The sequence below is a fragment of the Protopterus annectens genome, chromosome 6.part0 (assembly GCF_019279795.1).
Source record: "Protopterus annectens isolate FY-2018-M chromosome 6.part0, PAN1.0, whole genome shotgun sequence".
NCBI lineage: Eukaryota > Metazoa > Chordata > Ceratodontiformes > Protopteridae > Protopterus > Protopterus annectens.
Window position 1 is genome coordinate 430,543,992 of NC_056737.1, and position 15,605 is coordinate 430,559,596.

The 15,605-nt window shown below is 51.2% G+C and overlaps 1 protein-coding gene across 1 annotated transcript in view; it reads right to left on the reverse strand.

Annotated features, from left to right (window-relative positions):
• The window catches only part of EHD4 (EH domain containing 4), an 886,342-nt gene that overhangs the window by 230,209 nt on the left and 640,528 nt on the right, over window positions 1-15,605 (reverse strand). The gene's annotated exons all lie outside the window — the stretch shown is intronic.

Genomic DNA, 15,605 nt, shown 5'->3' on the forward strand with positions numbered 1-15,605 from the left:
TAGTGGAATGTGTTCTTATCCCCTGAGGGTAGTTTTTCCATGGTGCTTGCAGCAGAAATGGATGCAGTGTGCTATCCATTTGGAAATGGTTTGCTTTGAAATGGCCTTCCCCTCTGTCCCTGCAGCAAAGCTGACTAGCAGCTGGTCAGATTTTCTGAGAGGCTTAGTCCTGTCCAAATAGAATCTAAGCTGTCGGTGCACATCCAGAGAATGCAGTATCCTTTCCCCTTTATTCTGAGGATTAGGGAAAAAAGTAGGCAAATGAATAAACTGGTGTAAAGCCACACTAGACACCACCTTGGGCATAAAATAAGAAGTTATGTACCTACCATAACGTTCCATGTTAGTTGTCTTCTTCTCGCCTTCTTTCTTGCTGGATGGGTTCGAGCCGATCCTCGGCCCCACCTGCCAATACTAAAGCTCGAGAGCTAATTCCACTGGCTCGAGGCTTCCCTATATCCCACAATGCTATGGGTAACTACTCAGATCTCGCTTGATAGCTATACCAAGCAATCCTAGTCTCCATAGAATGGAGTAGGAAACCTACCTCAAAACAATCTCGTAAAAAGTATCGCAGACCTCAGAAAGGATAAAATAAGGTGGAAGAACGTGGGAATGACGACTTCCAGAGGAAGAACACAAACTGAATTCTGTCTGTCTGTCCAGGCTTGGGGAAGGAAGGTGGGATGTAAGAAAGCATGAAGACAACTAACATGGAACGTTATGGTAGGTACATAACTTCTAAATGTTAAGTTGTCAATCTCGCCTTCATTCTTGCTGGATGGGATCGCGTCCCTACCACCTTATCCCGGTGGCCTATCGGAACAGACTCTTGAGAACAGTGGAACAAAATTGGCACGGCTTCTGGAAACCATGCCCAATTTGTAATGTGAAATGAATGTATGAGGAGAAGCCCAGGTGGCTGCTGCACAAATGGAATCTATTGGCAGCCTATCCTGAAAAGCTACGGATGTAGCTAATCCCCCAGTTGAATGAGCTCTAGGTCTTGAGGGTAGTTTTTGATGTCTGATCTCATAGATGAAGGTAATTGTAGAGGTGAGCCATCTAGAGAGGGATACTTTAGTAACTGGAAGGCCCAATTTCCCTTCCGCATATGACAGAAATTAGAAGTTATGTACTCACCATAACGTTCCATCTGAGTAGGTGTATTCATTTGTCTGCAACCTGTGGGTTATGGATCCGATATCGGATCCGAACCGGCATGGTTTACCAGCTATGGATCCAAGCTCTCAGCTCCTCCCCTCACCCATAATGCCCTGCTCTACCCTCATGACCTCAGATCGAGTTTGCCAACAGCAAGAACACCCTGAAAAGGGTAACACACCATATGCAGGAAACTGAAAGGCCAGGGGGATAGGAGGGCGGATGGTTGCAGACAAATGAATACACCTACTCAGATGGAACGTTATGGTGAGTACATAACTTCTAAATCTGAAGTAGGAGATTCATTTGTCTGCAACCTGTGGGACAGAGTCCCCAGCTACCTGAATCTTGGGCGGCCATCATGGAAGTATATTCCGGAGCACCGCGGAGCCAAATGATGCTCTACCCCTAGATGCAAGATCCAACTTGTAGTGGGAAATAAAAGTATGAGATGAAGCCCACGTGGCTGCTGCACAAATATCATCTAGAGGAATCCTAGCCTTAAAGGCTGCCGAAGTAGAGACTGACCGGGTTGAATGGGCGTACACCTCCTGCGGGCCTTCCTGAAGCTTGATAAGCCAATAAGATACATTGTGAAATCCAGCGAGATAGAGAGACTTTAGAAATTGGCTTGCCCAAATTAAATTTAGCAAAGGAAATGAACAACTGGTCGGATTGCCTATGACCAGTCAGTCCTGTTTAGATAAAATCTAAGTTGCCTGTGAACATCTAAGGAGTGAAGCTTATATTCACCTTTGTTTCATATTTAGGAAAGAAAACAGGGAGGTTAATGGATTGATTAATGTTTGCCTCAGAAGCTACTTTAGGAAGAAAGGACGGGTTGGTCCTGAGGTAAACACGGTCCGGATGAAAGACCAAGTAAGGAGGTTTAGCTGATAATGCTTGGAGCTCTGAAACTCTCTTGGCCAAGTCATGGCTACTAAGAAGGCAGTCTTGAACGACAAGAATTTGAGATCTACCGTAGCCGCGGTTCGAGGGGCGGTCAAGGCCTGAGAACTAAGGAAAGGTCCCAGGAGGAACCGCTTGTTTTACAGGGGCCTGAGAAGGAAAGTACCTTTAAGGAAAATTTTACACAACTTGGCCGACATGAGTGGACTGGAGTCATGACCAATGTGATAATGTGTAATTGCCGCAGTTGTACTTTGACCGTGGAACTGCTGGCACCATCGTTAAAAAGAGTGGTTAAGAAATCAAGCACTAAAGGGAGAGGAACTGTGAAGGGGTTCAGGCCTTGCCGCTCCGCCACAAAGAAAACCGTTTCCACTTGCTACGGTACACTTTCCTAGTGGACGGTTTATGAGCTGCCACCAGGATCCTTAACAGGGGACCCAAATACCGAGAGTCCTGATCAAGAGTGGAACTGGAGCAGCCAAGCGGTCAGCTTCAGGTTGTCCAGGTTCGGAGGAGATAGGCGGGATGGATGAGATATCAGATCCGGAATGGGATCTAGAATCCAAGGGGGATTCACCGAGTGAGACCTTAGGAAGGGGAACCAGATCTGTCGAGGCCAAAACGGAGCAATGAGAATCATTCTGCACCCCACCCGAGAGGCTTTCTGAAGAACTTGGTGCATCAGAGGCAAGGGGGGATAAGCATACAGAAGACCGGGTGGCCAAGCATGCACCAGAGCTGTCTCTTGGGAACCTCCTGGAGGAGAAACTGTCGCACTTGGTGTTTGAGGGAGAGGCAAAAGATCGCAAGAAGGAGTTCCCCACCGTGCGAATATGCTCCGCTACTTGAGTATTGAGAGACCACTCGTAAGGGGTCAGAATGGTGCGACTGAGCTTGTCCGTCAGGATGTTGGACCGACCCAGAATGTGCATTGCTATGAGAAAGCGGTTGGTGGAGATTGCCCATTCCCAAACTCTCATGGCTTCTCGACAAAGAGGGTAAGACCTGGTTCCTCCTTGCTTGTTGATATACCAGACAACCCACATGTTGTCCGATTGAATCACAATTGTTCCCAAGGGAAGAAAGTCCTGAAGTGCTAGCAACGCTAAGAGCACTGCTCTCATCTCTAGCACGTTGATATGCAGTAAGGTCTCTGAATCGTTCCACGTGCCTTGGACGGTCTGGCCTGCAAAATGCCCCCCACCCGAGGCAGGAGGCGTCCGTGGTCACCGTGGAGAGGGGAGAAGCACAAATGGGCGGCCACCGTGGAGATCTGGAGAGTGATGCCACCACAGGAGGGACCGCTTGCAAGCCTTGCTGATCGCAATGGGATGATGCATAGGAAGAGCAAGGTACGACCACTGTACTAAGAGAGTCCACTGGAGGATGCATATTGAGCCTGGCGAGAGGAAGAAGTGCTATAGCAGACGAATGGACCCTAGAGCCCTCAGGACCAACTCCGCCTGAACTGAACTTGAGTGGAGAATAGCCGCACCTGGAGCTGCAGATTTTGAACTCTGTCCGCAGTGAGGAAGGCTTTTAAGCTCCTTGTGTCTAACCTGGCCCCTATAAAATCTATGAACTGTGTGGGTGCTAGGTTGGATTTTTGTATTTATAGTGATGCCCAGACTGGGAGCAAGATGGAGAAAGGAGTCTCGCCAATAGTAGTAGATGCCTTGTTGGGCGGTAAGGAGCCAGTCGTCCAGGTAGGGAAAGACCTGCACCCCTGAAGCCTCAGGTGGGCCGCTACCACTGCTAATACTTTGGTGAACACCCTGGGGGCTGTGGTGAGACCAAAGGGAAGGACCCGGAACTGGTAGTGACTGGCTCCCAGCCGGAAGCGGAGAAACCTCCTGGATCGCCTGTCCATTAGAATATGGTAGTACGCATCCTTGAGGTCTATGGAGCACATCCAGTGATTTTCTCCCAGAAGGGAGAGAATAGATTGCAGAGTGACCATTCAGAACTTCTCCTTGGGAACTGCCAGGTTCAACAGAGAAAGGTCTAAAATTGGTCTTAGATCCCCTGTCTTTCTTGGCACTAAAAAGAACCTGGAGTAGAACCCTGATCCGATCTGGTCTGGGGGGACGGGCTGGATGGCTCTTTTCTTTAGCAGATGGCCAATTTCTGCCAAAGCGCCTCCCGTTGACCGGGTGGAACGTCTGGGAGGGACTTCAATTTTGGTAAGTGACAAAATGGGATGCGGTATCCTCTGGATATGATCTGGAGAACCCAGCGGTCTGATGTTATGGACTCCCATGCCGCTAGGTGCTCCGAACGCCCCGACTGCCTCCAGAGTGGAGCAGCCGGGCAACCCTCAGGGTTGCCTTGTGAGCCGCTCAGAGAAGGTTCTCTGGACCCAAGTTCCTGGGAGCCCTCTGCCTCTAGGGCGGCGCGTCCTCCCTGTCCTCCTCTGCCACGGAAGGACTGGTTGTCCGGAGCAGGCTGGGATTACTGCGACTTCCAGAACCACATCTTCTTCTGACCCTTTTGGTTCCTAGAATAGGCCTCTGGGGTGCAGAGAAGCAGATTCCAACGGCAGACACCGCCTTCCCGCTATTCTCGCTCTGGGTCAAAGTGTCGCGAAGGTTTTGCCAAAGAGGGCAGAACCATCAAAGGCGTCGCAAATGACGCTTTGAAGGGCTCTGAGAAATCGCATGACGGAGCCAGGCCTGACGCTCAGTGACTAGACCTGCCCTGCGGCTCTAGCGGCGCCTTGCGCAGCATGCGAGAGTAGCCGCATCGAGGTGTTGGTGACTGATCTAAGAGTGGCCAGCGGGGTGGAGTGCGGCAGATTGTCCTCCTCCGACATGGACTCTGGGGAGATGCAGCGTATTCTTTAATAAGATCGCTGCATCCTAATCACAGTGCCAGGTAGTTCAGCCCTTACCGAAGGTCGCTGAACTAAACATCCGCTTCCCAAGCGGTCCATCATCCGAGACTCCTTGCTCGGGATGGACTGAGGGACTCTCCTGAGCAAGTTCCTCTTGGTGGCCGTCAACATGGCATCTACCGAGGCCTCTTACTCCAATGGGCACGGTCAGCCGGTGGACTGAGGATCCGGTCGGGCCTCTAGATTGGCTCCACGGTGTCCGGTTCCTTCCACGCCCTGGTGGTAATGAGGTCCACCAGGGGGTCGGCAGGAGGGGACACCCAAGAGGTAGATGGGCCCGCTTCAAATGCCTCCAAGAACACGGATTCGCCTGAGGAAGACTTGGGGCAGACCACCCCTTATGAGTATTTCCATGATGTCTCCAAATGAGACATCCTCGGGGTGACCGTGGGAGCCTTCCTTCCTCCAAATCCGTGTCTTCCGTGAGAGACTCGGGGGAGTCAATGTGCCTCCTTTTGCACATATGCTTGCGAGGAACATCCTCTGGGGGGCTGTCAGAGGACTCCTCGCAAGCAGTAACCTGTTCCAGGGGAACAGCTTGGAGCACAGGAGCGGGCTGTCCCAAGGGCCGGATGGTGGAAGCCTGACCCAGTGCAGAAGGAGGGCGGGACGGAGCCGAAACAAGTGCCGGGGGTCCGGAGACCTTCAACAGGGCCCTCTCCACTACATCAAAAGCCGAAGGGGAGCCGACCACCAAAGGATCCGGCAATCGGCTCACCCTCGGATCCGAAGTGGATCGAGCGGGCGCCAGCGCCGGATCCGGGACAGTGCGCCGACACAGACAGCGCTGAAGGAGCACTGATCCCCGGATCCGGCTCGATCCAGGCTCGAGGTCAGATCCGATGCACTCGAGGGCAGGGTCGGATCCGGCACAGTACTATCGGCGCCGACCCACCCCCGCCCGGCTGCTCGGCAACTGCTCCGAACCCGGTAGCGGTCGGAAAAGGAGCAATTGGCTTGGTGGGGTCGAGCTCCCAGAGGGGAGGCAAGAGCACTCCCATCTGCATCTGGGCCTGGATGAACCTTCTCATCATCCGTCCAGATCAGCGTCCGACAGGCTATAAGTTGATCTCAAGGCTACCGAGGTAGGCCTGAGTGCCTCCTCGATAGCCTCGACGGATCGGGTCTCTCCTCCTCAGGTCCCGTGAAAACACACTGGAGACCGGAGCCGAGGAGGAGAGCCAGCAGACAGTGAGGCCGGGGAGAAGCCCGCTTGGCTGGTGGGGCGAAACAGAGGTCTCGCCCGCTAGCTTATAGTGCTTCTCCCTCCGGCCCTTCTTCCTAGCTTCCTCTCCTCCAAACCAGAAACGGGAGGTTGAGTCCCAGGAGGAGGAGGGGAGGGGAGCCGGAGAGGGAACAACCGTGGTAACGGTTACCCCGGCAAGGAGCGGAGGCCGGAGTCAGTCTGGCGCAAAAGACCCGCCAAAACAAGCTTGGACCTCCGCTCCTTCAATGCCTGGGTTGAACCCTGCACAAATGGAGCATCCAGATGTGAGGTGTTCAACCCCCAGGCATCTATCACACAGTGTGGCCATCAGCTGGGGAAAGCTTATGGCCACACTCGAGCACTTAGAAAATAGCTTTGGGCTGCTCAGACATCCCAAAACCAACAAACAAAGTTACTAGAACTAAAAGTAAAGTAACAAAACCACCACAGGCCCAAACACACACTCACGCTACCAGCTAGGAGGGTATAAAATTAGAAGTTATGTACCTACCATAACGCTCCATGTTAGTTGTCTTCTCTTCTTCTTTCTTGCTGGATGGGTTCGAGCCGATCCTCGGCTCCGACTCGGCACTTGCTTTAGCTCGAGAACTCCTTTTACCAGCTCGAGGCAACCCTATATCCCATGATGCAAGGCGGAACTACCTCAGATCTCGTTTGGCAGCTAACTTACCCTGCTAAAGGTTATCCTAACCAAAATAGGAACAAAGTTTCTTAAAAGAAGTCCTCATAACAAAGATCCAGAGGAAACAAACTAATAGGAACTCTTCAAGATCTGTCCAGGCCAGGGAAGGAGGGAGGGACGCAAGAAAGAAGGCGAGAGAAGACAACTAACATGGAACGTTATGGTAGGTACATAACTTCTAAATGTTAAGTTGTCAATCTCGCCTTCATTCTTGCTGAATGGGACCGCGTCCCTAGCACCTGTATCCCGGGTGGCTCAATGGAACAGACTCTTGAGAACTGTGGAACCAAAACTGGCCCTATCTCTGGAGGCCAAATCCAACTTGTAATGAGAAACAAAGGTATGAGGCGTGGCCCAAGTAGCTGCTGCAATAAATGGTATCAATGGGAAGTCTATCCTAAAAAGCTGCAGAAGTGGATAGACTCCTGGTCGAGTGTGCTTTTGGCTTAGAAGGTAGTTGTTTGCCTCTGAGAGAGTACACATAGGAAATGGTGGAAGTCAACCATCTGGATAAGGTCACTTTAGAAACTGGAAGACCTAACCTGTTTTCTGCATAAGAGACAAACAATTGGTCCGATTTTCTGATTTGTTTAGTCCTATGCAAGTAGTACCTGAGCTGACGATGAACATCCGGGCAGGCAACAGTAGTCAGGGTATCGGAGCGGCCGCACCGAACCCACTACTCTGGCAGAAGAAGCATCGGTTCCAGCGGGCGATATCGGCTCCGACGGGCGGAGCCACCGGAGGAGGCTTAGACACTGTAGCCTGAGCCTTCGGTGGCTTAAGAGGTTTTCCTGCCCTTGCTTAGGAGGAGAACCTTCAGGTTTCAACAAACCTCGGAGGATCAGTTTGTTCCTCCTTTCCTGCAGGACTCTGGCTAAAGGCATGACACAGCACAGGAGTCCTGCAGGTGCAAAACCCAGGCAATACACACAAGAAGTGTGACCGTCTGTCAGGGACATTTTCTGACAGCACTGGTCACACTTCTTGAAGCCTGAGACCTTGCCTTCCCTAGACATCCTAAAAGGATATACACAAACAGTCCCCACAAACACACAACTTAATCCCTACACAGACACACAGGAAGGGAATAACTTGGGGAACTAGGCCTGACTAAAACTTTAACTTAAAAAACTATTTTAAAGTTTAAAAAAAAAAGGAAGGGAATAGGGTGGGCTGTACTAAATACAGGCTAACCTAACACTGAAGGGAAATTAAACCCCTAACTAACTTTTTTCTTATTTAACAAGAAAAACTTACCTCAGCTGGCAAAGGAGACCTCTTTCGCTAAGCGGCAAACGAGATCTGAGGTAGTTCCGCCTTGCATCATGGGATATAGGGTTGCCTCGAGCTGGTAAAAGGAGTTCTCGAGCTAAAGCTAGTGCCGAGTCGGAGCCGAGGATCGGCTCCGAACCCATCCAGCAAGAATGAAGGCGAGATTGACAACTTAACATGAACTTGAGCAAGAGAGCGTATATAAATATTTGGGAACTGATGAAGGATCAACAATAAAACATAAACAAATGTGAATAAAACATAGTAACGAATATTTTAGAAGACTTGCATACTGAAAACAGCACTGACATCATCTAGGAAAAAAAGTCCAGGCTATAAACCAATTTGTTCCTCCTGTCCTAACTTACAGTTTTGCAGTAACTGACTGGTCCCAAAAGATGTTGGATAGATTGGACAGGAAAAAGTACAGTTGTGTACACTTACCATAAATGTAGATGTTAGAGTGTATTCACTGTTGCAGTCATCACATTTGGGTTATCTGCCTGCAGGTAGTCCTAAGCTGGCCTGAATACCAGAGTCTTGGGATTTCTGAGTTGGATGCTGTCGCATCTTCCATATCGTCAGGTCGTCAGGGGTATAAAACATGCAGCTGAAGCCATTACATCAGTTTTTCTTGCCCCAGATGTCAGGTGTCCCCACAACAGGAAGCAATTATATGGTGTGGAACACCCCCAGCAAAAAGCAAATGCACACAGCATAAGGTATGCCAAATCAAAAAGAATAGGTGAAAGCAAAGACAATCAGGGGGCTGGAGGGAGGGTAACCAGGACTGCAACACTGAATAAACTTGAACATCTACATTTACGATAAGTGTACACAACTGTAATATGTTCTTCATGTTTCACTGTTGCAGTCACCACATTTGGGTATAGTCCCAAAGTTAAGGAAGGGTAGAGGTAGATTAAGAAGCATTAGGGCTGGCAATCAGGCCCTGTAAGACTGCTGTGGCAAATCCAGCTCTGGATTTAGAAAAAGATAGGCAAGTGGTAATGCTTGGTGAAAGTATCTACAGAGCTTCAGGTTGCAACTTCCCGGATGTCCCTGGTAGGGACTCCTCTGAGAAATGCAGTAGAGGTAGATGTAGCCCTAGTGGAATGTGTTCTTATCCCCTGAGGGTAGTTTTTCCATGGTGCTTGCAGCAGAAATGGATGCAGTGTGCTATCCATTTGGAAATGGTTTGCTTTGAAATGGCCTTCCCCTCTGTCCCTGCAGCAAAGCTGACTAGCAGCTGGTCAGATTTTCTGAGAGGCTTAGTCCTGTCCAAATAGAATCTAAGCTGTCGGTGCACATCCAGAGAATGCAGTATCCTTTCCCCTTTATTCTGAGGATTAGGGAAAAAAGTAGGCAAATGAATAAACTGGTGTAAAGCCACACTAGACACCACCTTGGGCATAAAATAAGAAGTTATGTACCTACCATAACGTTCCATGTTAGTTGTCTTCTTCTCGCCTTCTTTCTTGCTGGATGGGTTCGGAGCCGATCCTCGGCTCACCAATACTAAAGCTCGAGAGCTAATTCCACTGGCTCGAGGCTTCCCTATATCCCACAATGCTATGCGGTAACTACTCAGATCTCGTTTGATAGCTATACCAAGCAATCCTAGTCTCCATAGAATGGAGTAGGGAAACCTACCTCAAAACAATCTGCGTAAAAAGTATCGCAGACCTCAGAAAGGATAAAATAAGGTGGAAGAACGTGTGGGAATGACGACTTCCAGAGGAAGAACACAAACTGAATTCCTGTCTGTCTGTCCAGGCTTGGGGGAAGGAAGGTGGGATGCAAGAAAGAAGGCGAGAAGACAACTAACATGGAACGTTATGGTAGGTACATAACTTCTTAATGTTAAGTTGTCAATCTCGCCTTCATTCTTGCTGGATGGGATCGCGTCCCTAGCACCTTATCCCGGGTGGCCTATCGGAACAGACTCTTGAGAACAGTGGAACCAAAATTGGCACGGCTTCTGGAAACCATGCCCAATTTGTAATGTGAAATGAATGTATGAGGAGAAGCCCAGGTGGCTGCTGCACAAATGGAATCTATTGGCAGCCTATCCTGAAAAGCTACGGATGTAGCTAATGCCCTAGTTGAATGAGCTCTAGGTCTTGAGGGTAGTTTTTGATGTCTGATCTCATAGATGAAGGTAATTGTAGAGGTGAGCCATCTAGAGAGGGATACTTTAGTAACTGGAAGGCCCAATTTCCCTTCCGCATATGACAGAAATTAGAAGTTATGTACTCACCATAACGTTCCATCTGAGTAGGTGTATTCATTTGTCTGCAACCTGTGGGTTATGGATCCGATATCGGATCCGAACCGGCATGGTTTACCAGCTATGGATCCAAGCTCTCAGCTCCTCCCCTCACCCATAATGCCCTGCTCTACCCTCATGACCTCAGATCGAGTTTGCCAACAGCAAGAACACCCTGAAAAGGGTAACACACCATATGCAGGAAACTGAAAGGCCAGGGGGATAGGAGGGCGGGATGGTTGCAGACAAATGAATACACCTACTCAGATGGAACGTTATGGTGAGTACATAACTTCTAAATCTGAAGTAGGAGATTCATTGTCTGCAACCTGTGGACAGAGTCCCCAGCTACCTGAATCTTGGGCGCCATCATGGAAGTATATTCGAGCACCAGAGCCAAATGATGCTCTACCCCTAGATGCAAGATCCAACTTGTAGTGGGAAATAAAAGTATGAGATGAAGCCCACGTGGCTGCTGCACAAATATCATCTAGAGGAATCCTAGCCTTAAAGGCTGCCGAAGTAGAGACTGACCGGGTTGAATGGGCGTGTACACCCTCCGGTGCGGGCCTTCCTGAAGCTTGATAAGCCAATAAGATACATTGTGAAATCCAGCGAGATAGAGAGACTTTAGAAATTGGCTTGCCCAAATTAAATTTAGCAAAGGAAATGAACAACTGGTCGGATTGCCTATGACCAGCCGTCCTGTTTAGATAAAATCTAAGTTGCCTGTGAACATCTAAGGAGTGAAGCTTATATTCACCTTTGTTTTCATATTTAGGAAAGAAAACAGGGAGGTTAATGGATTGATTAATGTTTGCTTCAGAAGCTACTTTAGGAAGAAAGGACGGGTTGGTCCTGAGGTAAACACGGTCCGGATGAAAGACCAAGTAAGGAGGTTTAGCTGATAATGCTTGGAGCTCTGAAACTCTCTTGGCCGAAGTCATGGCTACTAAGAAGGCAGTCTTGAACGACAAGAATTTGAGATCTACCGTAGCCGGGTTCGAGGCGGTCAAGGCCTGGAGAACTAAGGAAAGGTCCCAGGAGGAACCGCTTGTTTTACAGGGGCCTGAGAAGGAAAGTACCTTTAAGGAAAATTTTACACAACTTGGCCGACATGAGTGGACTGGAGTCATGACCAATGTGATAATGTGAAATTGCAAGTTGTACTTTGACCGTGGAACTGCTGGCACCATCGTTAAAAGAGTGGTTAAGAAATCAAGCACTAAAGGAGAGGAACTGTGAAGGGTTCAGGCCTTGCCGCTCCACAAAGAAAACCGTTTCCACTTGCTACGGTACACTTTCCTAGTGGACGGTTTATGAGCTGCCACCAGGATCGCCTTAACAGGGGACGAAATACCGAGTCCTGATCAAGAGTGGAACTGGAGCAGCCAAGCGGTCAGCTTCAGGTTGTCCAGGTTCGGAGGAGATAGGCGGGATGGATGAGATATCAGATCCGGAATGGGATCTAGAATCCAAGGGGGATTCACCGAGTGAGACCTTAGGAAGGGGAACCAGATCTGTCGAGGCCAAAACGGAGCAATGAGAATCATTCTGCACCCCACCCGAGAGGCTTTCTGAAGAACTTGGTGCATCAGAGGCAAGGGGGGATAAGCATACAGAAGACCGGGTGGCCAAGCATGCACCAGAGCGTCTCTTGGGGAACCTCCTGGAGGAGAAACTGTCGCACTTGGTGTTTGAGGGAGAGGCAAAAAGATCGCAAGAAGGAGTTCCCCACCGTGCGAATATGCGTTCCGCTACTTGAGTATTGAGAGACCACTCGTAAGGGGTCAGAATGGTGCGACTGAGCTTGTCCGTCAGGATGTTGGACCGACCCAGAATGTGCATTGCTATGAGAAAGCGGTTGGTGGAGATTGCCCATTCCCAAACTCTCATGGCTTCTCGACAAAGAGGGTAAGACCTGGTTCCTCCTTGCTTGTTGATATACCAGACAACCGACATGTTGTCCGATTGAATCACAATTGTTCCCAAGGGAAGAAAGTCCTGAAGTGCTAGCAACGCTAAGAGCACTGCTCTCATCTCTAGGACGTTGATATGCAGTAAGGTCTCTGAATCGTTCCACGTGCCTTGGACGGTCTGGCCTGCAAAATGCCCCCCCACCTGAGGCAGGAGGCGTCCGTGGTCACCGTGGCGAGAGGGGGAGAAGCACAAAATGGGCGGCCTCCGTGGAGATCTGGAGAGTGAAGCCACCACAGGAGGGACCGCTTGCAAGCCTTGCTGATCGCAATGGGATGATGCATAGGAAGAGCAAGGTACGACCACTGTACTAAGAGAGTCCACTGGAGGATGCGCATATTGAGCCTGGCGAGAGGAAGAAGTGCTATAGCAGACGCAATGGACCCTAGAGCCCTCAGGACCAACTCCGCCGGAACTGAACTTGAGTGGAGAATAGCCCGCACCTGGAGCTGCAGATTTTGAACTCTGTCCGCAGTGAGGAAGGCTTTTAAGCTCCTTGTGTCTAACCTGGCCCCTATAAAATCTATGAACTGTGTGGGTGCTAGGTTGGATTTTTTTGTATTTATAGTGATGCCCAGACTGGGAGCAAGATGGAGAAAGGAGTCTCGCGCCAATAGTAGTAGATGCCTTGTTGGGGCGGTAAGGAGCCAGTCGTCCAGGTAGGGAAAGACCTGCACCCCCTGAAGCCTCAGGTGGGCCGCTACCACTGCTAATACTTTGGTGAACACCCTGGGGGCTGTGGTGAGACCAAAGGGAAGGACCCGGAACTGGTAGTGACTGGCTCCCAGCCGGAAGCGGAGAAACCTCCTGGAGCGCCTGTCCATTAGAATATGGTAGTACGCATCCTTGAGGTCTATGGAGCACATCCAGTGATTTTCTCCCAGAAGGGGGAGAATAGATTGCAGAGTGACCATTCGGAACTTCTCCTTGGGAACTGCCAGGTTCAAGAGAGAAAGGTCTAAAATTGGTCTTAGATCCCCTGTCTTTTTTGGCACTAAAAAGAACCTGGAGTAGAACCCTGATCCGATCTGGTCTGGGGGGACGGGCTGGATGGCTCTTTTCTTTAGCAGATGGCCAATTTCTGCCAAAGCGGCCTCCCGTTGACCGGGTGGAACGTCTGGGAGGGACTTCAATTTTGGTAAGTGACGAAATGGGATGCGGTATCCTCTGGATATGATCTGGAGAACCCAGCGGTCTGATGTTATGGACTCCCATGCCGCTAGGTGCTCCAGCGTCCCCGACTGCCTCCAGAGTGGAGCAGCCGGGCAACCCCTCAGGGTTGCTGCGCGGGCCGTTCAGAGAAGGGTTCTCTGGACCCGAAGTTCCTGGGAGCCCCTCTGCCTCTAGGGCGGCGTCCTCCCTGTCCTCCTCTGCCACGGAAGGACTGGTTGTCCGGAGCAGGCTGGGATTACTGCGACTTCCAGAACCACATCTTCTTCTGACCCTTTTGGTTCCTAGAATAGGGCCTCTGGGGTGCAGAGAAGCAGATTCCAACGGCAGACACCGTCTTCCCGTCATTCTCGCTCTGGGTCAAAGTGTCGCGAAAGGTTTTGCCAAAGAGGGCAGAACCATCAAAGGGGGCGTTCGCAAATGACGCTTTGAAGGGCTCTGAGAAATCGCAATGACGGAGCCAGGCCTGACGTCTAGTGACTAGACCTGCCCCTGCGGCTCTAGCGGCGCCTTCCATAGCATGGGAGAGTAGCCGCATAGAGGTATTGGTAACTGATCTAAGAGTGGCCATGCGGGTGGAGTGCAGCACTTTGTCCTCCTCCGACATGGACTCTGGGGGAGATGCAGCGTATTCTTTAATAAGATCGCTGCATCCTAATCACTGTGCCAGGTAGTTCAGCGCCCTTACGAGAAGGTCGCTGAACTAAACATCCGCTTCCCCAAGCGGTCCATCATCCGAGACTCCTTGCTCGGGGGATGGACTGAGGGACTCTCCTGAGCAAGTTCCCTCTTGGTGGCCGCCGCCGTCAACATGGCATCTACCGGAGGCCTCTTACTCCAATGGGCACGGTCAGCCGGTGGACTGAGGATCCGGTCGGGCCTCTTAGGGATTGGCTCCACGGTGTCCGGTTCCTTCCACGCCCTGGTGGTAATGAGGTCCACCAGGGGGTCGGCAGGAGGGGACACCCAAGAGGTAGATGGGCCCGCTTCAAATGCCTCCAAGAACACGGATTCGTCTGAGGAAGACTTGGGGGCAGACCACCCCCCCCTTATGCGGAGCATTTCCATGATGTCTCCAAATGAGACATCCTCGGGGGGTGACCGTGGGGAGCCTTCCCCTTCCTCCAAATCCGTGTCTTCCGTGAGAGACTCGGGGGAGTCAATGTGCCTCCTTTTGCACATATGCTTGCGAGGAACATCCTCTGGGGGGCTGTCAGAGGACTCCTCGCAAGCAGTAACCTGTCCCCGGGGAACAGCTTGGAGCACAGGCGGGCTGTCCCAAGGGCGGATGGTGGAAGCCTGACCCAGTGCAGAAGGAGGGCGGGACGGAGCCGAAACAAGTGCCGGGGGTCCGGAGACCTTCAACAGGGCCCTCTCCACTACATCAAAAGCCGAAGGGGAGCCGACCTCGACCAAAGGATCCGACAATCGGCTCACCCTCGGATCCGAAGAGTGGATCGGAGCCGGCGCCAAAGCGCTCGGATCCGAAGGGACAGTGCGCGCCGACACAGACAGCGCTGAAGGAGCACTGATCCCCCCGGATCCGAAGCTCGGATCCAGGCTCCGAGAGGTCAGATCCGATGCACTCGAGGGCAGGGTCGGATCCGAAGTACCAAGTACTATCGGCCGACCCACCCGGCTCGAAGCTGCTCGGCTCCAACTGCTCCGAACCCGGGTAGTGGGTCGGAAAAGCAATTGGCTTGAAAAGGGGTCGAGCTCCCCAGAGGGGAGGCAAGAGCACTCCCATCTGCATCTGGGCCTGGATGAACCTTCTCATCATCCGGTCCAGATCAGCGTCCGACAGGCTATAAGTTGATCTCGACAAGGCTACCGAGGTAGGCCTTGAGTGCCTCCTCGATAGCCTCGACGGAGATCGGGTCTCCTCCTCCTCAGGTCCCGGTGAAAAACAAACTGGAGACCGGGCCGAGGAGGGAGAGCCAGCAGACAAGGAGGCCGGGAGAAGCCCGCTTGGCTGGTGGGGCCGAAACAGAGGTCTCGGCCCGCCGCTTATGGTGCTTCTCCCTCCGGCCCTTCT